We start from the raw sequence: 14,926 nt of genomic DNA on the forward strand, positions 1-14,926 counted from the left end.
AATGACCAAATTAGGAAGGGACTTTCTACTCAAAGTCATTTGTGATTTCTGTATTTGTTTGATACAGCTGCGATAATAATGCACCACAGACTAAGTGACCTAAACAGCAGACGTGTATTGTCTCACAGATCTGGAGGCCAGAAGTCCTGGATCAAGATATCAGCAGGCTTAATTTTCTGAGGGCTATGAGGAAAGGGCCTATTCTAGGCCTCTCTCCTCAGCTTGGACCTGGCTTTCCTTTCCCAGTATCTTGTCCTATCGTCTTTCCTCTGTGTGTGTCTCTCTGTCCAACTTTTTTCCTGCTATAAGAACATGAGTCTTATTGGACTAAGGACCACCCTAATGACTACATTTTAATTTGATCTCCACTGACAAGATACTGTTTCCGAATAAGGTCACAGTCTGAGGTAGTGGGGATGAGGACTCCAATGTATCTTTTTCAGGAACACAATTCCATAGTAGATGCATTCCACACACATTGCTGGGGTACCTACAGTCAGTATGACAGTATTTCCCACCTGGAGTCTTTAGAATTCTCCCTTCCAGATTCTTTCCTTTCTCTGGAAACAAATGGATGCACACATGTCAGTGTTATTGTTGTTTTCTTTTTGGTATCATAACCACCTCACATTTCTGTTTAGTCATTAAGAGTATTTTTCAAAAGAAAAAAGGCCCCAGTGCCATTTTGATGAAATGGCAAGGCCTCATAGCGATTGTGGAAGAGACAGATTGGGAAACCTTATGTACTTCAGCTCTCCACAGATGTGAAAACATGGTTCACATCTTTTTTTTAGTAAGTCTTATTTTCTACACTTTTCAGTGACATCACTTCAGTGCATAAGATGGAAGACTCCTCTTTGCTTAAAAAAAAAACAAACTGAATTTGTGAATGCTTCTCTGTCACAAGTTAGATTGGAAAAGAATGAAATTTTGTTCTATCGATGTGATTTGCACACATATAACAAGTTAGCTTTTAAGTTTACAGAATTCTCCAACATCCAAAGATGGACAGCTTCTAGGCTGATGAGAATGCAGTTCCTTCCATGAGTTACAGTTTACTTTTGTACAATTGTGTTTTCCCCATAGGACAATACCTTACTTTTCCTGACAATTTTAAGATACAATAGAAATGATCCCATAAACTATAGTACGATAGTGTGAAAAGCACATTAACAACTGATGGAACAAATAAACAGATGACCTTTCACACAACATATAAACGTAAACGTGCCATTTATTGTGTGTGTATATATATACCATCCTGTATGGAGTAGTAGCTTATCTCAGCTTCCTTAGTTTGTTGCCCTGGTTCCTGTGTCTCTGTGCTTTTGTTATCTGTTGTATTTGGTTTCCACTCTGCTATATCTGTTTTCTGTGAGCCCCCTTTGCACCGTTCTTCACTTTACTTTTCTGGGGTACAAATCTTGCCCAGCATAGACGGAGGGTAACAGGTTGGACTAGGGACCATCTTTCTCACTGGCTGTCCACAGTCTACTTTTCTTGATGATGCTGAGGAAGCTCTGACTTCCATCTGATGGGTCCTCAATTTAGGCTCCTCATTGCAGACTTACCTGCCTTCTTCCCCAGTATAGCTGGCTTAGCAATGCTGACTTAGCAAGTCTCTTGCTTCAGAAGCACTGAATATTCTTACCTCTTCCCACTGCTGGTTTCCTGCAAGCCCAGTGAGCTCTGGAAGGGAGCCTGACATAGACGGCTGAATTCGCCACTCCTGGCTTTGTACTCTAGGATGTATCTGGTACTTTTGTGTGAAGAGGGCCATTGTTTTTGAACCCCTTCACCATCAGAGTACAAACCCTCTGAGCAAGAGGTCCAGTTTGATTCTCTGCAGTGGTGGACAACAGGCATGGTATGAACTGGCAGTGTCAGCATCTGGGAGCTCGCTAGAAATGCAGAATCCCAGCTGCCACCCTCAGACTGATATCATCTGCCTTTCAACCAGGGCATGTAATGGTCTAGATCATTGACCCCTCCTGGGGTATACCAGCTACTTCATTGTGGGGAGGGGGCTTAGGATTATTATTTTAATGTAAAGAAGTAGCAAATGGCCGGGCGCAGTGGCTCAAGCCTGTAATCCCAGCACTTTGGGAGGCCGAGGCGGGTGGATCACGAGGTCAAGAGATCGAGACCATCCTGGTCAACACGGTGAAACCCCGTCTCTACTAAAAATACAAAAAATTAGCTGGGCATGGTGGTGCGTGCCTGTAATCCCAGCTACTCAGGAGGCTGAGGCAGGAGAATTGCCTGAACCCAGGAGGCGGAGGTTGCGGTGAGCCGAGATCGCACCATTGCACTCCAGCCTGGGTAACAAGAGCGAAACTCCGTCTCAAAAAAAAAAAAAAAAAAAAAAAAAAAAAGAAGTAGCAAATATGTTAAGCTTTACTAACATTTATTTCATTTTTATTTTTATTTTTTGAGACGGTCTCACTGTGCACCCAGGCTGGAGTGCAGTGGCGTGATGTCAGCTCACTGCAACACTCTCCTCCTGGGTTCAGGGGATCCTTTTACCTCAGCCTCCCGAGTAGCTGGGACTACAGGCACCCACCACCACGCCTGGCTTATTTTTGTATTTTTTAGTGGATCTTACCATGTTGGCCAGACTAGTCTCAAACTCCTGACAAGTGATCTACCTGCCTTGGCCTTCCAAAGTGTTGGAAGTATAGGCAAGAGCCACTGCACCCAACGCTAACATTTAATATTCGTGTAAACGCTGGCGAATATTCTCGTGCCTTGGTCTTTTCTCTAGGTATCCTTGCAGGGAGGAAGGGTGGCATCTTTGCTCTCAACCATTTTATTTGATTTCAGCATGATACAATGTACATATTAAGGTAAAGTGTATTTACAGCTTATATTATTTACTTTTTAAACCAATTCTCAAAAAATGGACAGAGGGATTAAAGACATGCCTATGAAAATAATAAAATGTAGCTTCCAGTTAATAACAAGAAAAGAGAAATTCCAGCATCAGCTTTATAGCCTTCACTAATGATTAAAAATCATGTTTTATAATATCCATAATGTTACTGCCTAAGTAGACATACACTATTCTAAGATAGCACATATGAAGGGAGGATGTGTGCTTCAAAAATATGGGAAAGTGAGGCATGTGGTCAGACTCTACCATGGATTTGAATTTCCTCTCACCTGCCAGGATTCTCACTGACTAGACATGACTGGACATCTGAGAGAGGGGCTCAGGCTTCATGACACCCCACCCTTTATCATCGTATTGTTCTAGGGCTTCTGACTCAAAACAATTCCTTCCTTGCTTGCCCCACTCTCCTTCTCTTTTTCCCTCCCTTCCTTTCCTCCTTCTCTCTTTCCCTGTCTTCCTTCCTGTCCTCCTCCTTGACTCCCTCCCTCTCTCCTTCCTTCCCTTCATTTCCTCCTCTTCTCTTTTTCTGTCTTCCTTCCTGACCTTCTCATCGACTCCCTCCCTCTTGCTTTCCTCTCTTCTTTTTCTCCTTCTCTCCTTTCCTGTCTTCTTTCCTGTCCTCTTAAACTCCCTCCCCCTTCCTGCCCTTCCTCATTCTCTTCCTTTTCTGTTTCTCTCCTGATGTTTCCTCTGGTGTAGCCCCTTCCCTCCAGGACCTGTGAGGGGTCCGTGTGCCCACAATGAATACAACTGGGGATGTCAGCATCTTGGGCCTTTGCTGTGTCTTGCACCACATTCACAAGGAGGGCTGCCCACTGGCCCTGCCCAGTGAAGCTTCTCTACTAGGGTGGAATCACAGCTGGAGCTCACCACACAGAGTGCTGAGTGCCATCTCTAATGTGCGCCTTGTGATGTTGCTGCTTCTGAATAAACCACTTGCTCACCTGCAAGGCTCTTAGTTCCTGTCATATCTTAGGGAAGTTGCTTAGTGCTCTGGTCACTTCTCCATTGTGTTTATAAAGGCCAAGTGTTAAGAGTCTGAGATGAAAGAGTGATTACTTGTTCATAGTTAAAATTGGCTCATTGTTTCATAGCTATCATAATAGCCACCAGCCCTCAAATAATTAGGACATACTCACAACTTTATAAATGATCTCTTATTTCATTGACTCCACAACTTTGCAAAGTAAACAGTGGAGTTCTTCTTACAAAAATTAAGAAATGGAGCTCAAGGAAAGTCAGATACCTTGCCACAAGTCATACCTGAAAAGGATCAGGGTGGAGAGTTCAACCTCTGTTGGTCTTCCTTCCTCAAAAAGAGCCAAAAGGCAAAAACTCTCTATTAATATGTTTTCTATGTGTTTTCAAAATTTCTTATGTTGTCAGTAAGTAATCAGGACCACAACGTGAACAGTTAATATCAAAATCAAATACAAGAATGAATGTGCAAATAAAGGGGAACAAAGTATTCTAGAAACCACCAGCAAGAAAACAAGGAAAAGGAAGCTTCGAAAAATAAACAAGAAACATTATACATTTGTTTTCTGCAGTTCTGATGTCAGTGTGGCTTGTCAGCGATAACATGGTCAAACCAGTCATTTCTAGAATCAGAAGTTTTCGCCTTTATTTTACTTGCACCCAACTCCTGTGCTGCTGGGTGCAAACTAACATCTGGAGGGAACAGAAAGCTGGTTACACAGCCTCTTCCTTCATCTTCCCCATGATTTAATGATCACATAAAGCTGGAATTGTGCTGAATGGGTCTTTGCCTCCTCAGTCCACAACCTTGAAACTCTCCCATTTCTGTGGTCAACGATGTTCTTTCCATTTTTTGTTTTGTTTTGTTTTAAACACAACAATTCCCAAACTTACTCAACAGGGACCATCACATATGCTCTTTAAAAATAAAGTAATATCTCCTTCAAACACACTTTAGAAATACCAGACTGCTGTTAGGCATAGAGTCCATTCTGATTTACATTCTGCCTCATCACCAACTTTCTTGAAGCTGTCATTCAGTCAGGCTGTGGGATTTTCCCAAGTCAGTGTGATACCGAACACATTGGAAAAGCAGAGTAAATTTACAGAGTAAAATTCACAGAATGAGAATCTTAAGTACCTCAAATAGTTAAGATTTTAAGAATCTTAAAGGGAACAGGGTATGTGTATATATATGTATACCATATATATGTTACATAATCTATATAAATAATATATTGGTGTGATTTTAATAAACTTAAGAGGAAATGCCTTTATATATAACTTAAATATATTTAGTTTGTATATATTCACAAATTTATATGTTAAATATTATATTTAAAATATTGCAAGTGTATGACTTTAAGAAAGTTGAGAAGAAAGATAATTACAGTAGGTTCTCACTTAACATTCTTGGGAGGTTTTTAGAAACTGTGACTTTAAGCAAATCACATATAACAATACCAATTTTTTTCATCAACTTTAGAACAAAATGATGTTGAATGAAACAACCTGCTGTATATCATTCTTCTTAAATTTGCGATTTCTGAGAATTGACCAGGTAAGGAGGTTCATGCCTGTAATCTCAGCACTTTGGGAGACCAATGCAGGTCGATTGCTTGAGCTCAGGAGTTCAAGACCAGCCTGCGCAACATGGTGAAACCCAATCTCTACAAAAAAATACAAAAATTAGCTGGGCGTGATGCCATGCACCTGTTGTCCCAGCTACTTGGGGGACTGAGGTGGAAGGATTGCTTAAGCCTGGGAGGTTGAGGCTGCAGTGAGCTTTGATTGTGCTACTGCACTCCAGCCTGGGTATCATAGTGAGACCGTATCTCAAAAAAAAAAAAAAAAAAATTCTGAGAATCTATCAATGTTGTTACATGAGGACTTATTTTATATATGATTTAAATGCACTTAATTTATTACATATAGATACATGCATGTGTGAGATTTTAGTTTTAGCTGGCTCTTGCTTCTCTTTGGATGTATGTGTGGTTTTAACAAACTTATATATATAGTACATGTGTGTATATATATTTATATATAATTGCACAGGTTTGAGAGTTGTTTGTTAAATAGGCTAAGTCAAATAGATGAATCAAACACGTACAACAAATGTATTTTGTTCTTTTGTGGGCACATTTCAATTGAATATGTTTATTGGCTGCTGCTGTATTAATGTATAACCAATAACATTTGGAAAGCATCTATTTCAAGTCAATTTCCTAGGGCCATTTAAACCACTCTGGAAGAACCTTAGAGGCAATCAATTTCCATGACTCCTTCTTTCTGGAGTAAACTAGGAGGCCAGTGAAAGAAAGGCAATTTACTAGGACTTGGGTTTTGGTTTAATAATAAAGCTGTAACTTGAAACATGGAAATGCAGTATAGCAAGCAGAAGGCTGTGATTAAATCTGCTCCTGAAGAATGGGAAGTGAATGATAATTAAAAACCACAAAGATGCAAAAATACCTACCCAGAAACTATTCATGATTTTTTGTGTTCCTCCTTTGCATCTACTTCCAACCATGTTCCATGTAACACACATAGGAGGAATTCTGGGGTTTTCCATGTGTTTTTGCCCTTTCCTGTGCCATGACCTTTACTTTGATAGAGGAGGGTCTCCAAACCAGAGATGTGAGAGCATGTTTGGTATTTTAACATTTCTAGACTTTATGCAGCTGGCAAATGGCTTGGAGGGGAGTAGTTGAGCCCATCCTGAATGTATAAGAGCTCACTGCTGTTTATCTTGTGCAGCTGTGGATGATGCAATAGGAAGACTATCAACTGGATTCTGGGGCTCCAGGTCTCTTCCTTCTGCGTGGCTAAGAGGAGAACTCTTCTGTGAGTACCATGTTCCTCTCATCCCACTTGCCCGATTTGCATTGAGATGCTTGTTCCTTGATTCAGGGCCCTAATTATCAAGCCTCCATCTTTGCTCATGCAATTGCTGTATGTTGAGTCTTCGAGAGTGAGTGTTCGCTTGCTAATCTCTGATTGCGTATGCCCTTCTTCTGTGGGACTCCAGGATTTCCCACCAACAGTCTCTCTACTGGGTTCTTTCTGGGTAGTGGCCCAAGTATGAAGACATGCCTAGTGTTAGCTTGAGGGTTCCTGTGCAATGCCTTTGATGGTTGGCAGAGTTATAGGAATGTCAAGCATCAGGTAGGTTCAACCCTGAACAATTTCATTAAGCATCTGCAGGGATTCATATACCAAAGTCTCTGCTTTTCATGATCTTAAAGCACAGTGGTTTTCATAGCTCTGTAGAGTAAAATCTTTTCACTTCTGTCTTTTGAAAATTGCCAAAAAGGATCATCTATTTCTTTTTGCCAGGCACCATGCCCTGGGACATTATATCTAATCAATAAAGGGTTATTGATCAGAGGGGCTTGAGATGTATACTTCTGCCTGCCTTACTAGTGAGAAAGCTAGTGACCCAAGTGATTTAAGCACTTTTTTGAGATCATACAGCTAGTGGGTGCTTGGATCGGAATGCCATGTCTGTCTAACTCCAAAGTCCTCCATCTACATATTAAGATTAATTATTCTGGGAAATATTTATTGTAACAGGATACTCATTTGACAGCATCGTGAAATGAGATGCAAAAAAAAAAAAAAAAATGGAATCCTAGGAATTTTCCATTTAGACAGCCGGGAATGCTGTGTACCTCTGGCCTCACAGCAAGAAGAGAAGTAGGGGCGTATGAAGAGGTTTCTGTGGCATTATAGCCCTGTCTCTTCCCCCGTGGAGTTAGGCTTTTTTTTTCTTGTTTCCTAAATGAAATAAAAAATGACATGGCCTGCGTCTCTCTTGTACTCAATCCAGTGTGGAGGCTTCAGCAACACTCCTCAGAGAGGTTAGTATTTGATTGTACATCTCTTGGAGGACCTAAGGGGTTGGCACCTGATTCCTGCCTGATCTGCTCTAGAGACTTGTGAGCTTGAGGGCCAGGGGGAGTTGATTTAGGTTGCACTTCCAGAGTCCTTCAAACAAATATGCGAAACTAGATAACCTTAATGACCGGATGGGGACCAACGGGAGGAAAACTTTGGACTTTCACCCCACAAAATCTGCTGGGGTGAGGAGGAAACTCCAGCAGAGAGGCACCACTGGAAAACCAATTGGAGGGAGAGACAACATCACCCACATCTCAGGAGTTGCGGATTGGGGAGATTCAGCTGGACTGGCTTCCAGGAACTTAAGAAAATGCCCTCCAGGTTTGCCTGAAATCTTCTCATGACAGCACCAGTGAGAGAAGAACCTTCTGCTCCTTTTTGCTTTCTTTTTCTGCTATTCTCCAGGTGGAGGGATCGGCAATCACAACGGGGAAAGAGGGAGGAGGGCAACTGAGAAAGCCAGAAGCTTCCCTGTATGTGCCCTCTGTTTCAGGACCACGAAAAGCATGCCTTAGCTGGGGGTAGGGTGGAAAGGAAAGGAAGTCTTACCCTGGAGTTAAAGCTGCAGAGATTTAGTATTTCACTCGACATTTGATTTTGAGCTTGAAAGCATTCAGTGACCAGAAACATCATGTGATGTGCTAGAATTCTGACCACTAGCTGGTATAAGACATTTCAGCAATGAGTAAGTTTTATAGAGAACCTGGGAGACAAAACATTGCCTTTTGGTAAAATCCGAGTCATATTTATTCATGTTAAAATACTTTTCAGATTTCAACATGCTAAAATGCTTGTTATTATTAAGAATAGAAAATGAGCTAACACTGCTACTTTTTGTGTTATTTGAGTGCCTACTGAGAGCAGGAGGCACACAAAATAATTAGAAATAAGGAATGTTTTATTTACGGAAGCAGAATAATAAAAGCAAAGACTCAGATTGGGCTTTTTTTTTTTCCTTTCTTCCTTTCCTTTTTCCCTAAATGCTATAAAAACAAACAACACAAGGAAACAACTAAAAGAGAAACACAAGGCATTATTTTTCCTGGGGTATGATTTTCCCCCAAGATGTGTGGTCAGAAGACTGCCTGCTGTTTCATCAGCATTGATGGGACACCTCCCTGCTGAGTGGTAGCCCTGCTCATTGCCCAACCCTGTGGTGTTGACACAGAATGAATTCCTTGGGGCTTTTGGCACTGTGTTGTATGTGTAACTCATTTGACAAACAGGGTGGCAAGGCTTAGGTACATCAGGCTCTCGACAGATCATTCAAAACAAAACAAAACCCTTGCTCTTCTCATCCTAAACCTATGTCCTATGTTGTTGTTCATTGGAAAAAATAATCAGCACTGTGTGTCTGGTCCATCTCACCATTGTATAGCCTCCCTCTTCTTCCTCAACACATGCTCCCTTTCCTTGCTGTGCACTCTGCAATGCAAAATTCAGTGCATACAGGAAGTGCTCTGAGTGAACCCCTGATTGTTTTCCAGGTCAGGGAGTCAATAGGTGAATACGAATTGCAGTTAAGTATTCAGGGCTGGCACCCAAAGCTCCTCCAAAGTGATGAGTTGGTTAAGGAAGTCCAGCTGCCCTCTGAGTGATGTTGAAAATGTGTGGGGCACTGGGAGAGAGGAAGGCCAGGTGGAGAAATACATGCAGTTAAACAACTTTTTTGTGATAGATTTGCAGATTACTCAGTGATGACTTTATTGCTAATGATGCTCCAATATAACTGCCCAGGCTGTCAAACGACTATTCACAGACGGTGAGCATTTGGCTGGGATGCTTGTCCAACGTGGCAGTGTGAAAAGCTGTTTGAGATCCTTGAAGGAGACGTACAAAGTGTCTGAGTCTCCCAGTAAGGAACCCTCTCTGAAAGCCTTGTGAGAACTGGTGAGTTACATTTTTAATATACTTATTGTTTTTGCTTCTCTGCCGCTAAGATATTGAGATACATATTGACAGAAAATGACTACAGGGGATATTTACTTTAGTTGCACTGCTACAAAGGAAGTCCAAAGGTTTCAGTTTCCTTCCACTCTTGAAATACCTGAAGAGCAGCCTGGTAAAAGTTAATTGAATATGTAAAAGAGCCAAGTCTTTGCTCTGGGAGGCAGAGTTTTAAATTCTCTTATGTGGGACGAATCAAAGTTTGTACATTTTTTATCTGTGGTGTTGCGTTAAAGAAAATATCTGTAAAACCATCTATAACAATTTATCTAATATGTTTTCATTTGCTCATTTGCCCTGAAACAAGGCTGTCTATAGGGAGAAGAAAGTAATTGCCAAATAGTTTGTCTTTGTGGATTGGAGTGGTAGTTTGAAAACACAAGCTTGGTATAAAGAATATTGGAGTTTAGAGGAATGAATCCTAAAAGGAAATGAACATATGAAGTGGTGCGTTTTATGCTATAGTTTACACAAAAGAGAAATTAAATCAATTAACTTCATGTGTGAAAATATTGGACCCACTGCTCTTAAGTTAGATACAATGTCTGTACAGGAGATGTCTTTGCCATCCATTGCATTCCCTGTAAGATTGGCATAGTTTTAAGCTTTCAACTTACTGCTTTTCTAAAGGATAAATTTCAGAGGGAATTAACAGATTTTTCACTTTTTTCCATTTTAAATATACAGGTTCAATATCTATAATGTTCACCTTAAATATGTATCCTACAGAGTAGAAAAAGAACATAAATGCCTGCCTTCTAGAGGGGCATACACATAGATCTCTGAGTTTGTCCTCAGGATCATGCATGGAGTCAAATGTTTCTCTCTGTTTTTTTCCTTTTTTTAAGACGGAGTCTCACCTTTTCTTCCATGCTGGAGTGCAGTGGTGCGATCTCAGCTTACCGCAACCTCCACCTCCTGGGTTCAAGCAATTCTTCCGCTTCAGCCTCCTGAGTAGTTGGGATTACAGGCACATACCACTATGCCCAGCTAATTATTATTATTATTTTTTTGTATTTTTAGTAGAGATGGCATTTCGCCATATTGGCCAGGCTGGTCTCAAACTCCTGACCTTAAGTGATCTGCCCGCCTCGGCCTCCCAAAGTGTTGGGATTTCAGACATGAGCCACTGCACCCACCTGGAGTCAAATGTTTCTTAACAGGCTACATTGGTTTTAAGATGTGGTGTTTATTACTGCACTTTTTACAGTGTGCTTGTCTATGTAAGATCATCTCTATAAAAGAACTAGGTTAACTGAGGAATGAGTATATAGTTCAGAGGTCAGCTACTGTTTTCTGAAAATTTTTATTAATTGAAGAAAATGGACATCCAAAAATCAATTTAATTTTTGCAATGCATTCTGTACGTAATCTAGTAATTTTAAACCAACTAAGTGGATAATTTTTCCCCCAAAGAGAGATGCTAAGAAATTCCTTGGATCTCTTTCAAGTAAACTGTCATCTTATGAGCAATTATAATGAATTAACATGTCCAGTTCTTGCTTACTTTATTTCTTATCAGAGTATCAACATATTTCATGTACAAATCAGTTTTGTCTTCTGTGCCAACCCAAGCAGATTGAGTTGGAGGAATGTTAAAAATAATTTTCACTTAAAATAATATCAGGAAATGTGTTGAAATTATGTTACAGAAAGTTTGCTCCATTTCCTGTCACTTACTGCAAGTATTCTTTGTCTCAGGGAACACATGATAATGCTTTACTGAATACCCTGTGAATTGGTGTCTATAGTAACATTAGTATTTGCCAACTGAGAAATTGCCCCATATTCATTTATAATGAGATTATCATATCACAGCCGGTTTCAGGAGACAAATCTAAAAGCTTTCAGTGCAAAAAAAGATAATAATGACTCCTGTTTTCATTAAAAACCTAAATAGTAAATGTTGGTTGGACATCCCTTAAAAGCTTAATAAAATAAGCATTAAGTGTTTATGGCTAAAAATCCTAAGCCATGCTTTCCAGATCAGGTTCTGTTACCATTGTTTTGTTTCCATCTTATCTTCTCCTTAAAATTCCAGCCTTGTTTGGGAATTAACTCATGTCAAACTTGGCCACTGAGTCAGCAAGCAATTCCCCAGTGCCTAGGGGACACAGGTAACAGAGGACGTGGCAATGATGAAACGGAAGTCCAGTCTCACCTCAGGTGTTGTCTATGATGGAAAACAAGCAGTAGAAATACTGCACGTACGAATGTCAATAATAATTAAATGCTTATTATGAGAAGGAAGTGCAGGGCAGAGAGTTGGCACTGGGCTAATTAGGAGTAGCCCCTTCAACTGTGAGGTCTGGCAGAAAGCCTGGGGGATGGAAGACAGACAGCTTAGGGTCCCGCGTTCCTCTTGGTGGTTCCAAGACTAGGAGATTTTTAGTTTAGAGGTAGACTGGGAGGTTCTCTTTTATGATGAATCTGTCTACCCAGAGTTTCCCCACGGAGGTACTGTTGGTACTTGGGGTGAGTGATTCCTTGTTGTAGCGGCTGTCCAGTACATGGTAGGATGCAGCAACCCACAGTATCTCCAGATGTTGCCAAATGTCTTCTGGTACATAGAATCGTCCTCCCAGATGACAGTCTCTGGCTTGAAATAAGTATTTAAAATGTGTAAGAGAGAGCTTACTTAGAGCAGGGTTTGTCAGCCTCAGCACTGCGGACATTTGGGGCTGAGTCACTCTCTGGTGGTGGGTGTCCTGTGCACTCTAGGGTGCTGGGCATTATCCCTGGGCTCCACCCACCAAATGCCAGCAGCACCTCCCCCCAAACCCCCACCTCCCACCCACTGCTAAGTTGTAACATCCAAGCTTGTCTCCAGATACTGCCAAATGTTTCTTGGGTCACAAAACTGCCCCTTGTGTAGAATCATCAAATTGGCAACAGATAAGAACTGGCATCTGGGGTCGTGGAAGAGGTGTGGAGATCACCATTTTGAGTCTGCTCTCAGCTCTTTTTCCAGCTGGCCAGGTAGCTCTGTGTTTTTTATGGAGCCTGTCACAGCTGGTTTGACCTGGGTCACTGGGCAAACATTCCCTGGGTCTCAACCTGTCACCTCTTCTGCCTATGAGGAAACTCTGGAGCTATCTACATCCAACTGACTTGGCCAAGGTCCTTTAAAGCACAGGAAGCTTTTCCAGCACTTGCCTTCTTAGCCCACAGGACTGTACTACTTCTTTTCAAATCTTACCTTCAGAAATGTAGGTTTGCAATCCTTTATCCATAACCAAAAATATAAGTTTATCCATAACCAAAAATAGAAGAGAAAAACATGGAAAACTCAGTTTTTGTAACATATTTGGCAGTGATACCAGCTCAAACCAATTAACACAAAACTAACAAAGTGAAAAGTCTTCATTCGTCCCAGAGAATGTGGGTATTCATTTTGTTTCACTGCAGTTTTTTTTTTTTTTTTTAAGATAGGGTCTCACTCTGTCACCAGGATGAAGTGCAGTGGCTCAATCTTGGCTCACTGCAACCTCTGCCTCCTTGGTTCGAACTGTTCTCCCACCTCAGCCTCCCCAGTAGCTGGGAATACAGGTGCCCACCACCATGTTCAGCTAATTTTTTGTGTGTTTTTTGGTAGAGATTGTGTTTTACCATGTTGGCTAGGCTGGTCTTGAACTCCTGATCTCAGGTGATCTGCTCGCCTCAGCCTCCCAAAGTGCTGGGATTACAGGTGTCAGCCACTGTGCCCAACCTCACTGTAAAACCATTAACATGGGTGACCACAGGCTGCTGTCCAAGACTTTGCTCGAGCTGTTATATATGACATGAAATATTCACCATTACCTTAAAAAAACCTGAAACATTCTGCATTCTGAAGCACACCTGTTCTCAAAAGTTTCCATTTCAAGAGTATGAACCTGAGAACGTACTTGTGAGTGGAAAAGGGTTCATTCTTAATTTCTTTTGACCTTGACAGCCCAACAATGATGGTACTCTTTGTTTTTTGGTTTGTGGTATCATCATGTGCTTCTGTGTGTCCTCAGATGCAACTTTCATTATGTAAAACCTCCTTCCTTTTCTGTACTCTCTTAGCTTTTGAATAACTGAGAACACTCAGGAACCAAATAGCTTTGTCATTTGGTTCTGGGCTCAGTTGTAAGTAGCTCCCAGAACCCGCTTCCCAGCCAAATACCTAAGATGCAAAGAACCATTTACACAAATCTACATGAGGACACAATGACCAAACCTGGGGACTCTGTGGATTAGGGCTATTAAACCAAAAAAATATTTCTTCATTTCTGAAAGGCTAGTTTCCATTAAAAAAAAAAGTCTGAGCATGGTAGCTCTCATGCCTGTAATCCCAGCACTTTGGGAGGCTCCAGTGGGTAAATTGCTTGAGTGTAGAAGTTCAAGAGTAGCCTGGGCAACATGGCAAAACCTCGTCTTTACAAAAGATACAAAAAAAAGAAAAAAAGAAAAGAAAAAAAGAGTCAGGCATGGTGTCTGTTGTCCCAGCTACCTGGGAAGCTGAGGTGGGACTGCTTGAGCCTGGCAGGTTGAGGCTGCAGTGAGCAGTGATTGCACCATTGCACTCCAGCCTGGGCCACAGAGCAAGGCTCTGTCTCAGCAAACAAAGAAACAAACAAAAACAACCACCAAATCCTTACTTAGTTTATTAAAAAGAAAGAAAAGTTGTTCTTTTGTGAGTGTGAGTACATCTGGGACAGGGTTTCTCATTCTCTGCACACTAGATATTTGGGGCTGGATAATTCTGTTTGTAGGATGGGCTGTCCTATGCAGTGTGGGGTGTTTAGTGGCTTTGCTGGACTGTGATAGCCAATATTTACCTCCCAGCTGTGACAGCCAAAAATGACTACAGACATTGTCCAACATTCCCTGGAATGCAAAATCACACCTGGTTGAGAACCACTGGTCTAGAAAAAGCATTTTAAAAGGAGTAATGGGCTGGCCATGGTGGCTCACACCTGTAATCTCAGTGTGTTTGGAGGCTAAGGAGGGTGAGGAGATTGAGACCAGTAGTTCAAGGCCAGCCTGGGCAACATAGCAAGACTTTGTTTCTACAAAAAGTAAAAAAAAAAAAAAAAGTCAGCAAGGTGTGGTGGCTCACACCTGTAGTCCCAGTAACTCGGGAGGCTGAAGTGGAAGGATCCCTTGAGCCTAGGAGTTCGAGGTTGCAATGAGCTATGATCACACCACTGCACTCCAGCTGGGTAACAGAGTGAGATC

At 41.4% G+C, this 14,926-nt stretch overlaps 1 protein-coding gene across 3 annotated transcripts in view; it reads left to right on the forward strand.

Moving 5' to 3' along the window:
- Positions 1-14,926, forward strand: part of STS (steroid sulfatase) — a 200,158-nt gene that overhangs the window by 1,677 nt on the left and 183,555 nt on the right. For 2 of the 3 annotated variants that reach the window (XM_074391851.1, XM_010336161.3), the window contains exons 2-3: positions 6,632-6,718; positions 9,512-9,664. The gene's annotated coding sequence lies outside the window, so the exon portion shown is untranslated. Of the gene's footprint in view, positions 1-6,631; positions 6,719-7,505; positions 8,096-9,511; positions 9,665-14,926 lie in introns of those variants that run through there. The other variant, XM_039475472.2, reaches the window with a different exon arrangement.

This window comes from Saimiri boliviensis, chromosome X (genome assembly GCF_048565385.1).
Source record: "Saimiri boliviensis isolate mSaiBol1 chromosome X, mSaiBol1.pri, whole genome shotgun sequence".
NCBI lineage: Eukaryota > Metazoa > Chordata > Mammalia > Primates > Cebidae > Saimiri > Saimiri boliviensis.